General features: G+C 40.3%; 1 protein-coding gene across 2 annotated transcripts in view; it reads left to right on the forward strand.

Moving 5' to 3' along the window:
* Positions 1–16,699: 16,699 nt before the first annotated feature.
* Positions 16,700–19,245, forward strand: part of LOC132395550 (collagen alpha-1(XXI) chain-like) — a 210,471-nt gene continuing 207,925 nt past the window's right edge. Inside the window, exon 1 of one of the 2 annotated variants that reach the window (XM_059972345.1) lies at positions 16,700–17,857. The gene's annotated coding sequence lies outside the window, so the exon portion shown is untranslated. Of the gene's footprint in view, positions 18,176–19,245 lie in introns of both variants that reach the window. The other variant, XM_059972338.1, reaches the window with a different exon arrangement.

Consider the following 19,245-nt stretch of genomic DNA (forward strand, 5'->3'; position numbering starts at 1 on the left):
CGTCAGCCAGCTGTCAACCTGAAAAATAAAAGTACTATTTCACTGAACAATGAAAACATATGAATATACGTAAAATAATAGGCAATTAAAATATTTATCATACTTGTTCAGGTTGACTCACACCTGACAATGCAGTCGTATTTAGTAGGGATGGATCGATGCTTAGGGGAGTGACCGGGAAGGATAATGTGTTTTTTTCCTCTCTGAACTCACAGAAGCGTTTCCCAAACGATGTTTGCATTGCGATGATTGCAGAATGTAAATACTCCGAATTTATCATGTCGTGACCTTGTTTGAACTCTCTCAAATTGGGGAAGTGAGACAATGTGCCTTTCTGTAAATCTCTGGCAAGCAACGTCAACTTGCGCTCGAATGCCAAAACATCCTCCAACATGTGCAGGGCTGTACGTCCTTACCCCGTTGAAGAGCTGTGTTCAGCGTGTTCAGGTGCGCTGTCATGTCTACCATGAAGTGTAGCTTTTCCAGCCACTCTGGCTGTTCCAGCTCAGGAAAGTTGAGCCCTTTGCTGCCCAGGAAAGTTTTCACTTCTTCCAGACACGCGACAAAGCGTTTCAGCACCTCCCCTTTGGACAGCCACTGGACTTTGTTGTGCAGCAGGTGCCCCATCAGTAGCTACTGACACCAGATGGGTGGTCTTTATTCCTTTGGCTCTTAAACAATTCAAGACAGCCTCACAGATGTCCTCCCCCCGTGTTTGGTCTTTTAGAGGTATCAACTCAATCAGTTCTTCCTGTGGCCCGGCAGAGTTTACATACCGGCAGAACAACGCTATTTGTTCAATATCACCTTTGTCTTTAGACTCGTCACAGGCAATTGAGTAGGCCACAGCTGAATTGATGTCTTTAATTTGCTGTCTTGTCTTCTGCCATTTTTATGGTTCTGTCTTTGACAGTCTTTGCAGAGAGGGGCATATCCCTGATTTTCTGCACAATTTCACTCTTGTTTTTAAAGTCCGTGAATAGATGTTCTGAAATCTTAATGAAAGATTCTTTTATATATTCACCATCTGTAAACTGCTTCCCGTGCCTGACTATTTCCTGAGCGTCAATATAACTGGCGTATGTCGTTGATTTTCCAGACTTCATCCATTTCTGGAAATGATTTTTGCTCAGATCAACCTTCCGCATCAGTTCCGAAACGGCTTTTTTTCTCTCATCTCCATCCGGATATTTTTGAGCAAAGGCTGCGTGTTTATTCTGGAAATGCCTTGCGACATTTGACTTTTTGTTGTTTCCTAGTTTCTCATTGCATATTAAGCATACCGGTAAACCAGTCTCGTCAACAGTGAAAGCAAATGAATCTGTCCACGTATCATTAAACGTTCTGTTTTCTTCAGTCACTTTTCTTTTTTTAGAATTCTCCATAGTTGGCTTACCTTGGATCGAAAAATTAAAGAAATCGCGCACTGGCGGGTGTCAGGTATTGGCAGTGGTGACGTATATTAATAGCGATAAAAACACGTTGTAGCGGTGTGCTCACGCAGTCAGTAAACTGCAGTCGAATAACTTTATTCGAACTAAACAGCCTTGCTTTTAAGCCTCCCTCAACCCAGCCCCAATGGACGCAGATGCTGCAAAAGACGCGTACTCACAAACCCCCGTAGGCTATCTCCCTTAGCCGGAATGCTGGCTAATTGTGAGCCGTTTCGGATCTGCCAGGAAATGTGTCGCCACACTTAGATTGTACAAGATCACCATAATCTTCAAATTTAGAATTACATTTCAAAAGCTAACAAACTAACATAAAATACATTTTAATTAAATACTGACCAATTATTTCCCAAAGCCACAGGGAGCCGCAGCACAGAGGTGAAAGAGCCACAAATGGCTCGGGAGCCGCAGGTTGCCGACCCCCGATCTAGGTTGTCCTCTGTCTGCCTCGGGAGCAGCTTCCTTCTACTCTACCTTCAAGCACATTGCGTTCCAGTGTGTCATCAGTTCTTGAGATGTGACCTTTGGAAAACTTGAGTTAAGTATTAAAATTACTCAGTTGGGTATTTACAATGAAATAGTGTAAGGCAAGTTTATTTGTGTATCACTTTTCAAACACAAGGCAATTCAAAGTGGTTGATGTAAAACAAGATATAAAAAATCAAACATCAAATTTCAGACAATATAAAATCAGACATAAGACTAAAGAAACAGAGGTTACAGTGCAGGAGAATCTAATTAAAAGGTACAACAAAAAGAAAATTTTTAAGCCTTGATTTAAAAGAGCTTAAAGTTGGGGCAGACTTCAGATTCTCTGGAAGATTATTCCAGCTACTTGGAGCATAGTAACTAAAAGCTGCTTCACCATGTTTAGTTTTGACCCTGGAGACAGTAAGCAGACCCACCCCAGACAACCTGAGAGCTCCAGAAGGTTCACAATGCAGTAAGAGATCGGAGATGTGTTTTTGCCCTAGACCATTCAGTGTTTTGTAATATTTTAAAGTCAATCCTCTGATGGACAGGAAGCCATTGTTGTGATATGTTCTACTTTCTTGGTGTTAGTGAAGACTCTAGCAGCAGCATCTGAATGAGCTATAGCTGTCTGAGGGCTTTTTTACAGAGACCTGTGAAAACAGCATTACAATAGTCAAGCCTATTAAAATTAAATGCATTGCCAAGTTTTTCTAGATCTTGCTGAGATATAAGCCCTTTAAACTCTTGCTATATTTTTAAGATGGTAGTCGGCTGACTTTGTAATTGTCTTAATGTGGCAGTTAAAATTTAAGTCTGAGTCTATCACAACACCATGGTTTGGTTTGTGAACTGTAACGACAGGGATTCTAAATGAGCACTGATTGAATTGATGTCTAATTCCTAATCATACAATCAAGAAAAAAAACTTTTCGTACTAGTGATGGCCGGCATGCAAAGCAAAGTTTTTCACCATATCTTGTACACATGACAATAATAACAAGTTACCAAATTATTATCAACAGAATGAGATACATCATGTTCAAGGTTCCAAGTAAATTTTATTATCAAAGTACTTTTTTGTCACCATATACAACCCTGAGATTAATTTTCTTATGGGCATACTCAGCAATTCTATAGAATAGTAACTATAACAGAGTCAATGAATGACTGGCAAATTAGGGCTTTCAACCAGAATGCAAAAGACAACAATCTGTGCAAATACAAAAAGAAGAAACAATAATATAAATAAACAAATAACAAATTTCAAAAACATGAAATGAAAAGTCCTTGAAAGTAAGTCCATTGGTTGTGGGAACATTTCAATGATAGGACAAGTGAAATAGAGTGAAGTCATCCCCTTTGTTCAAGATCTTGACAGTTGAGGGATAATAACAGTTTTTAGACTTGGCGGTTCGAGTCCTAAATGTATTGTACCTTATTTCTGATGGTGGCAGTGAGAAGAGAGCATGTGCTGGCTGGTGGAGGTCTCTGATAATGGATGCTGAGCACAAGTTTGTCAGATGCTTTTGAAAGAATGCCGAGTAGCAAGAGTGTGAAGGTAGCCAACAAGCAATACTGATTTGTTAACAGCTCTATCATTCAGGAGCTCAAGCTTCAGCATTCCCCTTTCCTTAACCTCATTCAGCTAACAGACCACCAAATGCTCCTGAAGGTATATTAATGATAGTAGCTGATTGACTTCCACTAGCAGAGTACAAGGGCTAGAATGGGTGCTGGTATGCTGAAAGAGGGAGTGGGAAGACTGCGTATACCTTGATCAAGGTCAAAGTTGAGTTTACTCTCATATGGACAAGTGCACAGGTGCAATCTAACTTTTACTCACATCAGCATTACAGGCCCAAAGCATCACATAGCAGTATTAGCAAGAAAAACATAAATTATGCACCATTTTTACAATTAAAATTAAGTCCAATTTAGTGCAAAGTGATCAAAGTGGTCATAGTGTTGCTATATTGAGGTAGTGATTAGGATTGTGCAGTTTGTTTCAAGAACCAGTGGTTGGAGGGAAGGAGCTGTTCCTGAACCAGATGGTGTGGGACTTCAGACTTCTGTGCCTCCTATTTAGATAGATAGATAGATAGATACTTTATTCATCCCCAAGGGGAGATTCAACATTTTTCCAGTGTCCCATACACTTATTGTAGCAAAACTAATTACATATAGTATTTAACTCATATAAATATGATATGCATCTAAAATCACCCTCCCAAAAAGCATTAATAAATAGCTTTTAAAAAGTTCTTAAAAAGTTTACTAAAGTGCATTGAGTGGTAACTTAAGCTCAGTCCTAACCCCGGCACTTTAACATGTCTTGCCCCTGGTGGTTGAATTGTAGAGCCGAATGGCGTTGGGGAGTAATGATCTCTTCATCCTGTCTGAGGAGCATTGCATTGACAGCAACCTGCCGCTGAAGCTGCTTCTCTGTCTCTGGATGGTGCTGTGCAGAGGATGTTCAGGGTTTTCCATGATTGACCATAGCCTACTCAGCGCCCTCCGCTCTGCCACCGATGTCATACTCTCATACCGATGTCATATTTGATGGTGGCTGTGAGAAAATAACACGGTCCAGATGGTGAGGTATCTGATGGAGGGTGTTGCCTCTGTGAGGTGGTGGGGAAGAATGTACTCATGATGGAATGGAAAGAATCCATTGCTCCCTGCTTTAATGTTCCTGCGCATTTGAAATTGCTGAAACAGGCCATGATGCAACCCGTCAGGGTACTTACAACAGTATATTAGTAGAAGTTAGTTAGACTAACAGAGTTTAGGAAAGAGACCTGACTAGGTGCATTACATCTGGTTTGGATTGTATGGCACAGAATGAGCCCTTTTGCCCATCATATCTATATAGACCTTTCGGCTATCAATATTATTTCCTCTTGTTTGTATTAGGTTGGTATCCTTCTGTGCCTGTCTCCAGTTAAACTCAGGTGACTATAGTCAAGCCCAAACCTTGCAATCAGCATGGCAAATTCTGTTGTCCATGTGGTGTTTGCAAGACACCCATGTTGGTATCAGTATGGCCACTACATTTTCACACCAGAGCTGGGCAAACAATTATGGTTAACACTCAATGGGTACATGATGTATTTTCTTAAAACTGGCATTAAAGCATCTCCCAGTGTCCTTGTCAATGGCGTTCCATGAGCCAATTCCATCAAAGTCATTAGTTCAGTGAACAGTATTGGCCAGGATACTCTTCTCTGTCAAATTCTGTTTATTGAATGTGAGATCCTACTGTAAGGGAATTAGCAATTCAACAACCTTTTTTGTATTTAAAAGGTTTTGTTTGCTGTCTTAAATGCTCCACTTGTCCTTTCTGTTTCGAGATGCAATCAGGGAATACTTCATCAACGACTATTGTAGAAATCGCCAGTGGAACGGCGGGGTGATGGGATGAACCTGCTGATCATGACTAATGCCTGAATATTTTCCAGATTACTCTCGAGGCAAGCACCTGGTCATGCACTAACAGCAAAGACTTTGTTTAAACAGCGAAGACTTTTAGCGTAATTCTTTAAGCAAAAACTGAAAGTTGGTTTATGATTTTATAATCTTGACCCTAATATAATTATTCAATCATCATAAATTATGGCAAAATTTTGTTGTAGTTAAGTACTAAATTCCAGAACTGTTTGAATCAATTATAATCATTCCTATATAATTTCTTTTAGATTTTCTGATCTTATCTATTTAGGGTACCTAAGGATAACTATATTTAAATGATGAATGAAAATTTAATTAAAGTTACAGTCACAAAAGACTTTGTGTAATAATAGACCTACTCTCAATTTTCCACCATGTACTGAATGAACTGCTCTGGAGCTCACTCATGTTTACAACTTTTTAAATGGTAATTGTCACTTCAGTTTCATATAATAAATGCAACTTCATCAACTCAGTTTAAAAAATCAATTATATTCCCAAATGCTTTGACCTCTTCTTGGTACCTTATACACAACTTTACTTAAGTGATTATGAGAGCTTAACATATATTTCAGTTTCTATGTTAAGTGAATGTTTGAAACAGAATGAATATTTAAAAAAAAAGAATTTTTCAGCAACTTGGCCACCAGATGGAGATAAGTGTCAACAGGTGCACCAGCACAAGTATCAGGATTCAGTCTTTCTAAAACCAACATTAACAGGTGCACCAGCAATCCTAGGATAGGAATTTGAAATTAAATCCGAAATTTGAGTTACATTTGCAACAGAAACGTTTCCAGTGGATTTAATTCGATACCGTCAATCTGATCAGACCCCACTTGGAGTACTGTGCTCAGTTCTGTTCGCCTTGCTATAGGAAAGATGTGGAAACCATAGAAAGGGTGCAGAGGAGATCTACAAGGATGTTGCCTGGATTGGGGAGCATGCCTTATGAGAATAGGTTGAATGAACTTGGCCTTTATCTCCTTGGAGTGATGGAGGATGAGACGTGACCTGATAGAGGTGTATAAGATGATGAGAGGCATTGATCGTGTGGATAGTCAGAGGCTTTTTCCCAGGGCTGAAATGGCTAGCATGAGAGGGCACAGTTTTAAGGTGCTTAGAAGTAGGTACAGAGGAGATGTCAGGGGTAAGTTTTTTATGCAGAGAGTGGTGAGTGTGTGGAATGGGCTGCCGATGACGATGGTGGAGGCGGATGTGAAAGGGTCTTTTAAGAGACTTCTGGAAAGGTACATGGAGCTCAGAAAACTAGAGGGCTATGGGTAACCCTAGGTAATTTCTAAGTTAAGGACATGTTTGGCACAGCTTTGTGGGCCAAAGGGCCTGTATTGTGCTGTATGTTTTCTGTGTTTCTGCACTTTCTTTATTTTTACCACATCCTCCCATAGTCTGGTATCCAGAACTGTGCACAATACCTTAAGTGCAGCCTAACCATGATTTTCAATTGCAACATTGTGACCCAACTCTTAATTCCATGACTTCGAGAAGTAAGCATACCAAATGCATTTTTTCCTATCTTGTGTCACCTGTGTGGAGAACCTAGAAAAATAACTTCTCAGTAATACACACAAAATGCCATTGGGACTCATCAGGTCTGGTTATTCTGTGGAAAGGAATAAAGAGTCAATGTTTTGGGGTGAGACTGTTCATCAGGTCACATGATATGAAGGAGAATTTATCATATATACAGTCTGGAAACAAGCCCACTGATACACCGAGACAATAGTTACCATTAAATACTCAATAGCACTAATCCCACACTGGTCCTATTTTATTCTCTGAGCATAGAACCATAGAACATTGCAACACAGAAAGAGGCCTTTTGACCCTTCTTATCTGTGCAGAACCATTTTTCTGCCTAGTCTCACTGACCTGCACCTGGACCATATCCCTCCATACACTTCTCATCCATGTACCTGTCCAAGTTTTTCTTAAATGTTAAAAGTGAGCCTGCATTTACCACTTCATCTGGCAGCTCATTCTATGCTCCCACCACTCTCTGTGTGAAGAAGCCCCCCCCTTTCCCCCTTCACCGTTAACCCATGTCCTCTGGTTTTTTTTCTCCCCTAGCCTCAGTGGAAAAAGCCTGCTTGCATACACTCTATCTATACCCATCAGAAGAAAGACATTTACTCGTATTTAATTCTTCTTAAGACTTGAATTATGTAAAAATGTGGCAATGTAAATGACTTCTGGGATGTTGCGTGTTAATTGTGTTAACTCCTTCAGTGAAACCATTATTGGTGTGGAATGTTACACAAGGACACACGTAACAGGAGCTGTAAGAGGCCATTGGGCTCCACCAACATGTTCCACTATTCAATATGTTCATGGTTAATTTGACCTGTGCCCTGACTTCATTTTCCCATCTGATTCTTGAGTTTCTTGCAATACAAAAATCCATGTATATCAGCCATGAATATATATAATTTCTTTCTTTAACGTCTAATAAAAGTATTACTGTCTTGTATCAAACCTGCAGTTCGTTTCCTATGCTATTTCAATGAGTTGTTTTGGCCTCATTTTCAAGCATGTTAGCCTTATGTATTTCAGTGTTAAACCTAACCTCGCCTGAGACTTTTCATTGTATTCCACCTGTTGCAATGTTACTTTTCTGCTCACATCTTTATACCTTCTTCAGTTCAGACATGAGCTTACCTCTAAACAAAGTCAGTCAGTTATTTGTTCTGAATGAACTTCAGATTGTTTGACCCCTAATTAAACATTGCACGTGGCTTAAGATAGTTTTGCTTTCATTATAATTGGAATGGTCAAATACATTCATGTCATCTCATTCTGATAAAAAAGGGGTTAAAATCTTTCCATTTTGTTAATTTTTTACATTATATATGTAAAATATTCATAATATTGTTATGTAAGACGTTAGTTTGAGAAGCCCATGATTATAAATAAAGGGAAAGTTGACAGATGGAAGTAGAGGGTAGTTTCATTGTGCAAAAGAGCACAAATGTAGTTGGCATGCTCTTGAGAGTGGCAAGCTGGCTTTGAGAAACTAAAGATATGGCTATGATTTAAAAATACTATAATCAAGGACAATTTTGAAGAGAGCACCAACATAAGAAATGAGATCAGAAGCGGTTGCAGAATTGGAAACAGCAGAGGAACTAGGATTGCATTGATAGCAGATTAGGTCACTGGTGTAATAGATGACATGTGTAGGAGCAACTGAGTGTGTCAGGCAGCATCTAGGAGGGAAATGCACTCCATGTTGGGTTGAGACCCTTCATCTGAACTCACCTAGAAGCTATCTGTCCTGTTGATTTCCTCGAGCAATTTCTGGTTAGCCCTCTATTCCACCAGCCACAGCAACGTTTTGTGTTGCTCTATCATACGTAGCATAATCCAGATGTGGTTTCTGGCCATTGTATTAGGTGGGCTAAAATATTTTGGTTGCTTGCAATAATAACATTTTCCACTGATTTGCTTATTTAATAGTGAAGTTTGTTCAACAATGTATACATGGGAAATTTTTGGTTCAAATATTGTAAGTTAGTGGGTTAATAATTTTTGATGCTGCACAGAAACAGAAGAGTGGAGAGAAGGGGAGGAAGGTGGAAGGAAAACATTTGGTCATGTTCCCTTTGGCAGTGCTTCATGTTTAGGTCCATTGTTGCTTGATAGATTAAAGAATATTTTGTTTCAGACTGAAATGTTTTTGATAGTGTAGACAGAAGGTGGTGCTTCTTCTTGACAGGTGAAATGGTAATCTGACAATCCAAATTTAAGATAATTATTAACCAAGCTAAATAGTGATGAGGGGAAAGAAGAACAACAATGGTGAATTGTTCTGATCTGTAATGCACTGCCTGCATGGATGGTGGAAATTGTTTCAAAAGGGCTTTGGATGTAGACATGGAAAGGGATATGTTCCAGTGTGAAGAAATAGACAATAAAGTGAGACTTACTGGAAATCTCTTTCAAATAGTAGTGTGAAATGGGCCAAATGGCGTCTTTCCACAATGAAGCAAGTGGGCTTTAACCACTTGTTGTCCAGGAGACCAACACAGTCATCTGAAGAGACTTGCAGCACTATTGCTAAGTTATTCCATTCCAGTAACTGGAAAGTAAAAACAAGGTATCTGAAATATAAGCAGGGGGTGTTGGAAATACTCATTAGGTCACGCAGCATCTGTGGAGGGAGATGTAGAATCACAAAATCATTGAATGAGTACAGGAGGAGGCTATTCAGCTCATTAAATTCATACTGTTTCAATAATCCAGCTAATCCCTCTCCCCTGCATTCTCATCATGGACCCCTTTGTATTCTTTCCTTTTAGACATCTGTCCAACTCACTTTTGAATTCTCCAGTTTAGCATTTGCACTCTGCATTCCAAACCCTAAACATTCATGGCATAAAAATTATTTTTTATGATACTGTTGCAGTTTTGCCAATCACCTTCACTCTTTCTCCCCTATTTTGTGACCAGCCATCGGGAAATATGCATTTACCATCTACGTTGTTAAAGGTGATCTGAAACACATCCATCCAAGACACTTTCTGAAGGTCCCTTCAGAACCATCTCAGTGCTATTTTATCGCTTTCTCAACTTGCCATCTACTTTTAACAATCTATGCACAGGTTACCCAGATATGTCCTCCTCCTACTCTTTAGGGACTTCTTATTTCAGGTTTATTTTGACTCTTCACATTTCTCAGCATGAATTTTCACCTAACACACAAAGTGCAGGAGGAACTTAGTGGGTTAGGCAACATCAATGAAGGATAATGGGTAGTTGATGTTTCAGATTGAGACCCTTCATTGAGTCTGACCCAAAACATCAGTTGTCCATTTTTCTCTATAGATGCTGCCTGGCCTTCTGAATTCCTTCAATGCCTTTGTGTGTTGCTCCAGATTTCCAGCATCTGTAGTTTCTTTTGTGTTTCCAGTAATTTTCACCTGCCGTCCATCTGCCCATTTCAACAGCCCGAGTACCTTATCTCCTTTAGGTAAATTACTATCTGGTCTAATTGTGTCATCTACAAAACTGGAAACAGTACTCTCTACATCCAAGCCCAAGAAAAAATTATCAAAATACATTGAGAAAATTGGTGATATACTGACTCTTGGGATATCAGTTTTACACTTGCTTCAGTCTGTAAAATGGCCTTTCACTATTTCGTTCTGATTCCTGTTACCTAGCCAGTTTTTGAGTTGTGCTTCCAAGGTTTTGTTTGTTCCATAAATTTAATTTTGATGATAATCTTTATTAAAAACCATTCAGAAGTCTGCATAGACCATATCAACTTCATTTGCTGTTATTTCATCAAAAACCTCCAATTTAGTTGGACACAATTTGCCTTCAGCAATTACATGCTGGCTTTCTCTAAACCATCCACACTTGTCCAAGTTACAGCTGATGCTGTTTCTGGTATTACTTTTCTCAAGTTAAATTGGGTTGTACTTATTAGATTCAACCCGTACCTTTTCTTAAATAGGTGTAACTTTTGCTACCTTACTCTGTGGACGTATGTAAGATTATGACTTGACCTTCTGCAACCACCTTTCCTATTACCTCAGCAACCAGATGAACATTCCAGTGAGACCAGATTAATCATCCATTATTAGTACAATTAGATGTTCAAGACCCAATCTTTTTCTTTAGCTTTTGCAGAATATCTTCCTTTGCTGCTGAGACATCTAAAATGTCTAGAATTATTAATACTAAGAGATCCAGTGCAATGAAAGTAACTGGGGGCTTTGTTCACAACTGAGTACATTCGCACACTCACACACATCAATTTGGGTGCCCAGTTGGAAAGTTGCACTGAGTTTTACATCGTGGGTCCCAGGAAAAAAACACTGCAGAGCATGGCAACCTAACAAAACATAAAAATAGTGCAAACACTCAGCAAGTCTGGCAGAACCAGAGTTAATGCTTCAGGTTGGTGACCTTCCATCAGATTTATTTTCTTTCCCATATTTGACGCAAGATAAAGCAATAAAAAATGTGGTATGATTGGCTTACTGTTCCAAAAGCAAAAGCATTTAGAAATGTTTTTTTAGAAATGGTAGCATAACGGTTAGCATGATGCTATTACAGCTTGGGGTGTTCCAGAGTCTGGAGTTCAATTCTGGTGCTGTTAGTAAGGAGTTTGTACGTTCCACCCATGGCTGCGTGGGTTTTCTCCAGGTGCTTCGTTTCCTCCCACAATCCAAAGACATACTGGTTAGTAGGTTAATTGGTCATTGAAAACTGCTCGGTGATTAGGCTAGTGTTAAAGGGATGGATTGCTGGGTGGTGAGGCTCATTGGGGTGGAAGGGCCTGTTTGGTGCTGTATCTCTAAATAAATTAATTAATTAAATGAGTGTGAAAGATTCACTCGTCTGAAAGGCATCACATCTGTTTGTCATATAGCAACAGAAAAAGGCCCATACAATGCATTAATAGTTTCACAATTGGATGCTAATTGCATCAAGATTTATTTAATTAAACACTGTCATAGTGTAGTTTGTATGTTTAAATGAAACTGCTAAACATCTTATCCCTCAGTACTTACATATTGCAGAACTTATTTAAAAAAATAAAAGATCTTTAGTCCTTTTATAGCTTTGCAAAGATATCAATTTGACTAAATCTGTATGTGTTTGTTCTACTAATCACCTCTTTTATTACAATATTTTATATATAGTTAGATAAGTGTAAAGAGGGTTTCTTCTTTTTTGTTAACTAGCAGGAATGCTAATTTACTGATAACGAGAATTGTATTCCTTTGTAAACCAAATGGGGATTAATGTTCTTTCTTCTGAGTCTGTAAGCTTTTGTTGACGGGGCTTTTGGGGAGATCGGCGCGAGGGGGTCGAGAGAGAGGACGCAATGCTCTAAGCTGGGCGAGGATCGGACCCCAAAGGGGAGTCCGAGGCCGGGAGATTCTCCGAGGGGGGGGGGGGATGAAGCTAGATGTGCTTGGTTGACCACTCGGAGGGTCCTGAGCTGTTTGGAGAGTCCGAGGAGTTCGGAGGGTCCTGAGCTGCGAGTCGAGGAGTTCGGAGGGGATCGAATGGTGGCCAGAAGACTTCAGAAATTGAGCTCCAACGGCTGTGCACGAAGTGGTTTGGACTTTGATAAGTTTGGCGCCTTTTCTTTAATTTTCTCTTCATATATACTGTATCGTTATTAATCACTTAGTTATAGTAACCTTTATAAATTGTACTCATTTAATCGCATATGGTGTCCTGTCTGTTTTTGGGCGAGGCGGGGACATCACACAGCATCCACACCAGCTGATTACCCAGTTTGGCGGGGCTGAAGGCTGCTCCCCCTAGACAAGAACGAGCTGAGCGAGCCTGAGGCGACCCAGGAGGTTACATATAGAATAATCTACAGCAGAAAAGGAATGGGACCTTGTTGGTTACGCAAGATCAGACAGTGATAAAAAAAATTAGAAACAATAAATAAAGCAGATACCATTCGATAAGATGCACAGTGTTTTCTACATCTTGCCCTCAGAGTGTAAAGTGTAAATAATATGTTCCTTTCATATAGTTTAAAATAAAAAAACTTATCTAATATGTCCAGCGTTGGTCCAAGATACCTGCATCAGATGCATGTGTAAACACAGATCATTTTCTTTCAATTGTTTTGGTTCTCTCCCAGATCCAAGAATTTATTTAATTTTTCTCCTGATAAAGGACCTTCCATGAAGTCTTTCTTCTGAAAAAGTCTTAATCTAATGTATGAATCTTTACACAAACTGTAATATTCACTAATATTTATTGCTTGCTTTTAGCAGATGACTGTAAGGGTCCATTTCCTTTTAATGGTTGTGTGAATTCCAATTGATTTGTTGAGGGATTGAGATGTTATAGGCAAAGGAGAGAATTGACTATTTTGGTCTTTCAGATGAAATGCTCCATTTGCTCTAAAGAAAGTTACACTATAAGGATATCTGGCAGATCAGTCAGCAGAACAAATCTACAGAATTTTTTCTTGATATGAATTAGTGGGTAAAGGAAGCAGTGAGTAATTTATGCACACTGCCCATAACCTTGTTTACACCTTTAAGCCTAAAACTCAACCTAACCATTGCCAATCTGAATTGGAAGTGGGTCCAACACTTATAGTCGGTTCCCTCTGAGCTCATGTTGGCTGGCCAGACAGTAAATAATGCACTGAGTCATATTTCTAAAGAGATCACTCAGTTTTAATCCACCACCCAAAGAATCGCCGTTTTATTTTTGATGGTTTGCTTCCATCCAGGTTGTTTTGGGTAGCCAACCTCAAAATACCTCAACACTAAATCTGCACTCCTCTCCCTCATTCTCAAGAAAGATGTCAGTGCAATACCCAAATGTGTTACACTTTTTAAGAAACTTATGGAGAGCTCTGCCTGTGACACCTCCGTTCCCCGAAACCTGAAGGATCCTCAGGTGATGGATCCAACTTCTGGCAAACTCAACACTCACTGTTGCCTTCTGTGGAGAGAATATTCATAGCAACACAGAACTGTCATATGTTGCAGTAGATCTTGGCTGATTTATCCCAGCACAATGACTCTTCACTATAACTGTTAGGGTTGAAATGAGTTGGATAAGGTCTTACCTTTGTCTATGGTAGGACCAGTGTTCCCTATTCTCTGTCAAGCATATGTGCAATGTAGGAAGTCCTTTATGTGCAAATAGCTGTGTTGGATGTGAAAAATGTTAAAACTCTTTGGATTTAAGTTGAGTTGTAAATTTAATATCCACTGAGATCCTTGTCTGAATGAAACTCCAGACAGGTCGTGGACCTACTGTCTCTATCTGCTGAAGGATACATTCAGACCAAAACTTGTATTAAAATAATCCACTAACTTGCAGCCATTGTCTAGTTAGGTTCTAGTATGGTCCTCCCAACTTCCACTAGAGTATTCCATTGTAAAGTGTGCACTGTTGGATTACATCCATGTGCACCTGAACCTGGATCATTGGGCTCTAAAATTCACCCAAACTCAATGTGCTACTGATTTTTTTATCTCACATCCCTCAGCACATAGCAACAGACAGGATGTGCAAAACATCTGGATCTTGCACTCACTCATCCATCAGACCCTCTCCGAATCATTGCACCCTCTCCTCACTACCTCCAACTCAGCACATAGTTTGAAGGAAACCTCTTCATATTGCTACCCACACCTTGACAATATCAGTGAGGACAGATGGATTAGATCCTGGGCAGCAAGCACTGATCCCCAAAATAGAAAACCCTTCAATATCCTCTGGTGAGACCTCTGATCTCACCTCTCTCATGTCCTATTCTTAATCAGATCCAAGGGGAAAAGGATGATGAGCCACTTAATATATCAGAGGGAAATCCAACTTCATTTATTGATCTGGATCAACAAACGTTGTCACATCTAGAAAATGGTTCAAATGCACTGGAGGCATCCCAGAGATTAACTTTTCTGAGAAGGTCATAAAGCAGCATGCTCAACTTGTAAATGTTGCTCAAGCCATCCCAAGGAAATAACAAGGGGGGGGGGGGTCGCTAATCGTATATATCAGTATTTACACAGCATTGGCATTGATGTATTATTGTCATATGTACCAAGATACAGTGAAAAGCTTGTCTTGCATACTGTTCAAATCAAACAAATTATAACACAATCTATTGAGGTAGAAGTAAGGAAAAACAACAACAATGCAGAATAAAGTGTAAAAGCTACCAAAAAACTGCAGTGAGGGCAAATGATAAAGTGTAAGATCATAATGAGATGGATTGTGAGGTCTTGAGTCTATCTCATTGTACACGAGATCCATTCGAGGGCCTGATAACAGTGGGATAGAAACTATCCTTCAGCCTGGTGGAAGTGCTTTCAGATCTGTGCATCTACTGCCCAGTGGGGGGAGGGGAAGTGACTATCTGAGGTAGGTGGGGTTTTTGATTAGGTGGCTGCTTCACTGAGGCAGTGAAAAGTATAAAAGAGGCAGGTTCCTGTGATGTGCCGAGCTGCATCCACAACTCCCTGTAGTTTCTTGTATTTTTTTTAATCAATGCACAACTACGATAGAGTAAGATTAACCAGAGTGTTAAAATTCATACAGTAATTTGATACTGCCTTGATTGTACTTGGAAATTATGGAGTGGTTTGTTCTATAAATACTCAAGAATGAATATCCCTCAATTAAGGCAATAACTACGTTAAGCTCTTCAATTATTTTCAATATTCAGCTCTCCTGTGAGCTTTCTACCATGGGTATTGGTCCAGATTTTCCCTGGTAGCCATCTGTGACTATGCAGATTTGGCAGGAATTACAGGCAGAGGCTTTTCATCACTTTTCCAATCACAATCAGGCAACACAGCCCGTGGAGCAGACAAAAGAATTGAAGGAGGGTAGAGGATACTTCAGGCACCAGCTTGACTTCATCTTCATTGTCCTTCCTTAGAGCTACAGCATGGTAACAGACCGTTCTGGTCCAGCTAGCACACACTGCCCAGTTACACCCACATGACCAATTAACCTACTAACATGTACATCTTTGGAATGTGGGAGGAAACCCACATGGTCACGGGGAAAATGTACCAGCTCCTTACAGACAGTGGCATCTCTCTTCCCCTGGTAAGGGGGGAATTGAGATATCGTAATCATGGCCATCAAGAAAGGACGTACCCAACTGTGGTTATTATAATCACTGACCCTCTGCTACAGGGAAATCACTGTCAGAACCCTCCTCAATTGCCTGCACCTGGTGGCTGAAGAGTTCCTCCATACGTCACAACAGGTTCATAGAGTTGTTCAGCACTGAAACAGGCCATCACACCTATGCTGATCCTTCTGTCCATCTACATTAACCCCATTTGCCTTGTTAGGTCCATATCCTCCACGGCTCAGTTGTATCTGATTCCACTGACTCCTCTGGCAACACATTCCATGTAGGTTCTGGCCTTCAACAGGTACAATGACTATGATCTTCATTATGGGATATCCAACAGAAATACAGTGAGCAGCAGAATTCACTCTGTCTGGCTCTCTTTGACTTCACAAAAGCCGTCGGTACCAGCAACCAAGATAGGATATTGGGAATCCTCCTCAAATCTGGTGCTACTTGGAAATTAGTTATCATCTTATATCTACTACACAAGATGATGCCAGCTGTGATCCTAACAAATGGGTGCATCATTCAGGTTTAGGAAAACTATGTCATCTCCCACTCAGTCTTTGTTGGTGCAATAATTTGGAAGAAGAGTTCATCACAGGACTAATGGGGAACTGTTCATTCTTCTTTCCACTCCAAAGCTGTTACAAATGCAGAGCACACTACTACAAAGGATTCTTGTGGATGAACTAATCCTAGATTTTCAGAAGATATATCGTGAGGTGCTGCATCAATGGTTAATAAAAAATAAAAAGCCATGGATTATTAAGTAATTTATTAGTGTGGATAGAAGAATGGCTGCTGACAGGACTGGACATAAATGTTTTTTTTTGTCTTTTTTGGTTAGCGGGATGTAATATACTCAAAGATTGAAAGCACACTTATTTGTCTTCCCAGACAGCCACAAAACAAAGAAACACCATGGAACTCATTCAAAGAAAACTTGAAACACCCAATGCGTAAAAAAAAGTATAGCACAAATGGCAAAGATCGAGGGAAAAAGACAGGATATAAAACATCAAACCACAGAGTCATTGAAACAATCTAGAAATATCCATTCATTTCAGTTCAATTTAGCTCTGTGCCATTCGTTGACAGCAGGCCACAGAGCCTATCTGCCCCCATCAAAATTCCACAAAATAGCAGTCAAGGAGTGACCAATAACACATCATGACATGAAGTCCAGTCCTCTAACCGTGTCGATTAAACCTTTCCCAGGACCCAAGACTCCGGTAGCAGCGAGCGAGAGACCCGTCAACCGCAAAGAGGATTGTATTGACACGTGGGATCCCGGGTGATGTTGACACAAGCAGCAATGGGAGCCTTGAACATCTAAGCCCCTGCGAGACTGCCGATTGCGGACAGGACCCTTCAAGCTCCTCAGAACAGACAGCTGGAGGGAAAGCAGGTCCATAACAGAAAGACACATGGGACCCCAACTTGCAGCAATTTTTCACCACTCATTTTTCTCCCAGACATCCTGTACCAATTTGGACTCGAAGTATGAGGCATGGAGGAGGTATTCCTCGATTCGTCGCATTGGCGGAGGACACATTTTGCTGAGAATTTATCTTGAGATGCTTGAATGTTTTCGCGCATTTATTTCCAAGATTAAAAAAAATAATTTAGAATGCTGTTTTACACTTTGCCTATGCTCACTATGAAGTGCTGAAAAAATACCATGAATCCTCCCCGACACATCCCAGAAGCAGGGCCATGAATCCGAAAGCTGCGGTGCGCGCGCAGAAGGTCGTGCAGCCGCCGGCTCCCGCGCGCCCGTCTGTCGCCCACACCTGACATCGGGAGCCCGTGCGCGTGCCCCGTCCCGGTGCGCGCCTCCCCGTTCCCGAGGCGTCTCGCTGCAAAGGTAGTGCAGGCACAGAGGTGCAAGTGTTGGTGCGGCTCTGAACAGGGAGCAGTGCAGAGGGATTATAATGCACTGAGCGCATCAGGGACCAGATGTCTTTAAGTCTTGCAGAGGTTAACCGGCGCAACACTGAGAGGAGAGGGGGGAGAGCAGGAGTGTTGGACGTATAGCCAAGCAGAGAGTGACCGTGATTCCAGTGACTGAGCTCTTTAAGTACCGATAACTCGGAAGTACCTATTAGTTCAGTGACAGCGAACAGCAACCAGAGCTTCTGTACCGTGTCCGCCGAGCCAGCATCCCACCAGCTCGGCTTTAACTGTGAGTGCGTAACTGTCTGCAAACAAGCTCTCCTTCCCTTTAAGACGGTCGTTTTCAGTCGCAACTAACAGCTTGGCTGTGAATCAAGTGTTTTTGTCTTCTTTCGGCAATGTTGTGCTATTAAAATAGTTGCCTTGGAGATCAGAATAAGATTTGTTCAACTTGTAATATATTATTTTACTGATAGTGATTCTGCTACAAGTCCTCTCAGTTATACGGTTGTAAGGTGTTAATCTGATGATGTTTGCTGGCATCAAATCCATGCTTACTAGATAATTACTAACTTGTTATAGGCTTAATATTTTTCAAGAGTTCTTGCTTAGGCTCCAGTAATTCAAGCCGGTGACAGTCTGTTAGTACAAGTTCTTGGAACATGATACCAAATGAATTCACTAACATGTTAGAGATTTATTTCTGTTGTCACCCATATACTTCTATGTGTTCACCTATGTAAAGCAACCAGTTTTATCTCTCAAAACAGGACCAAATGGAAATATTTTCCTTACAAGGCATTTCATAAAAGTACTGGAAGAGGACGTGTACCTGCATTTTAACAAAGTTAATTTGCTGTATGTTTCACACAAAATACTAAGTATTGTGGAGATTAGATCATTCATAATTTGCTTTAAATTCTCAAGATAAAGAACAACATATGTGAATAAAAGGAATGTGAAGGGTTTGTATCGGACTCCCAAAAAGCATTTGGGAAGGTTCCAGGGGAGAGACCTGTTGCAAAAAAAAATGTGCACTGCATTAAACTAATGGAGCTACATTGAGAGAAATCTGGGGGCAGACTTCAGAGGTGTAGTTCAGAAAGTGTAAATTTGCAGATTGACCTGCTAAGGATTTGAGGTGTTTTGTGTTCTTACCCATATTTCTAGCATCTCTCTTTTGGACTTATTTTTATGCAATTGCAACCTGTTGTCTCATTTTGATTATAACACAAATTCCATTTCCATTGTACATTTAGTAGTGTGAAAATATGGCAAGTGTTTCACAGGAATATTTGGAAGCAGATGTTGAAATAGAGCTATATTGAAGTACTTGGATAGTTTGAACATAGAAAAATA

This window comes from Hypanus sabinus, chromosome 1 (genome assembly GCF_030144855.1).
Source record: "Hypanus sabinus isolate sHypSab1 chromosome 1, sHypSab1.hap1, whole genome shotgun sequence".
Classification (NCBI taxonomy): Eukaryota; Metazoa; Chordata; class Chondrichthyes; order Myliobatiformes; family Dasyatidae; genus Hypanus; species Hypanus sabinus.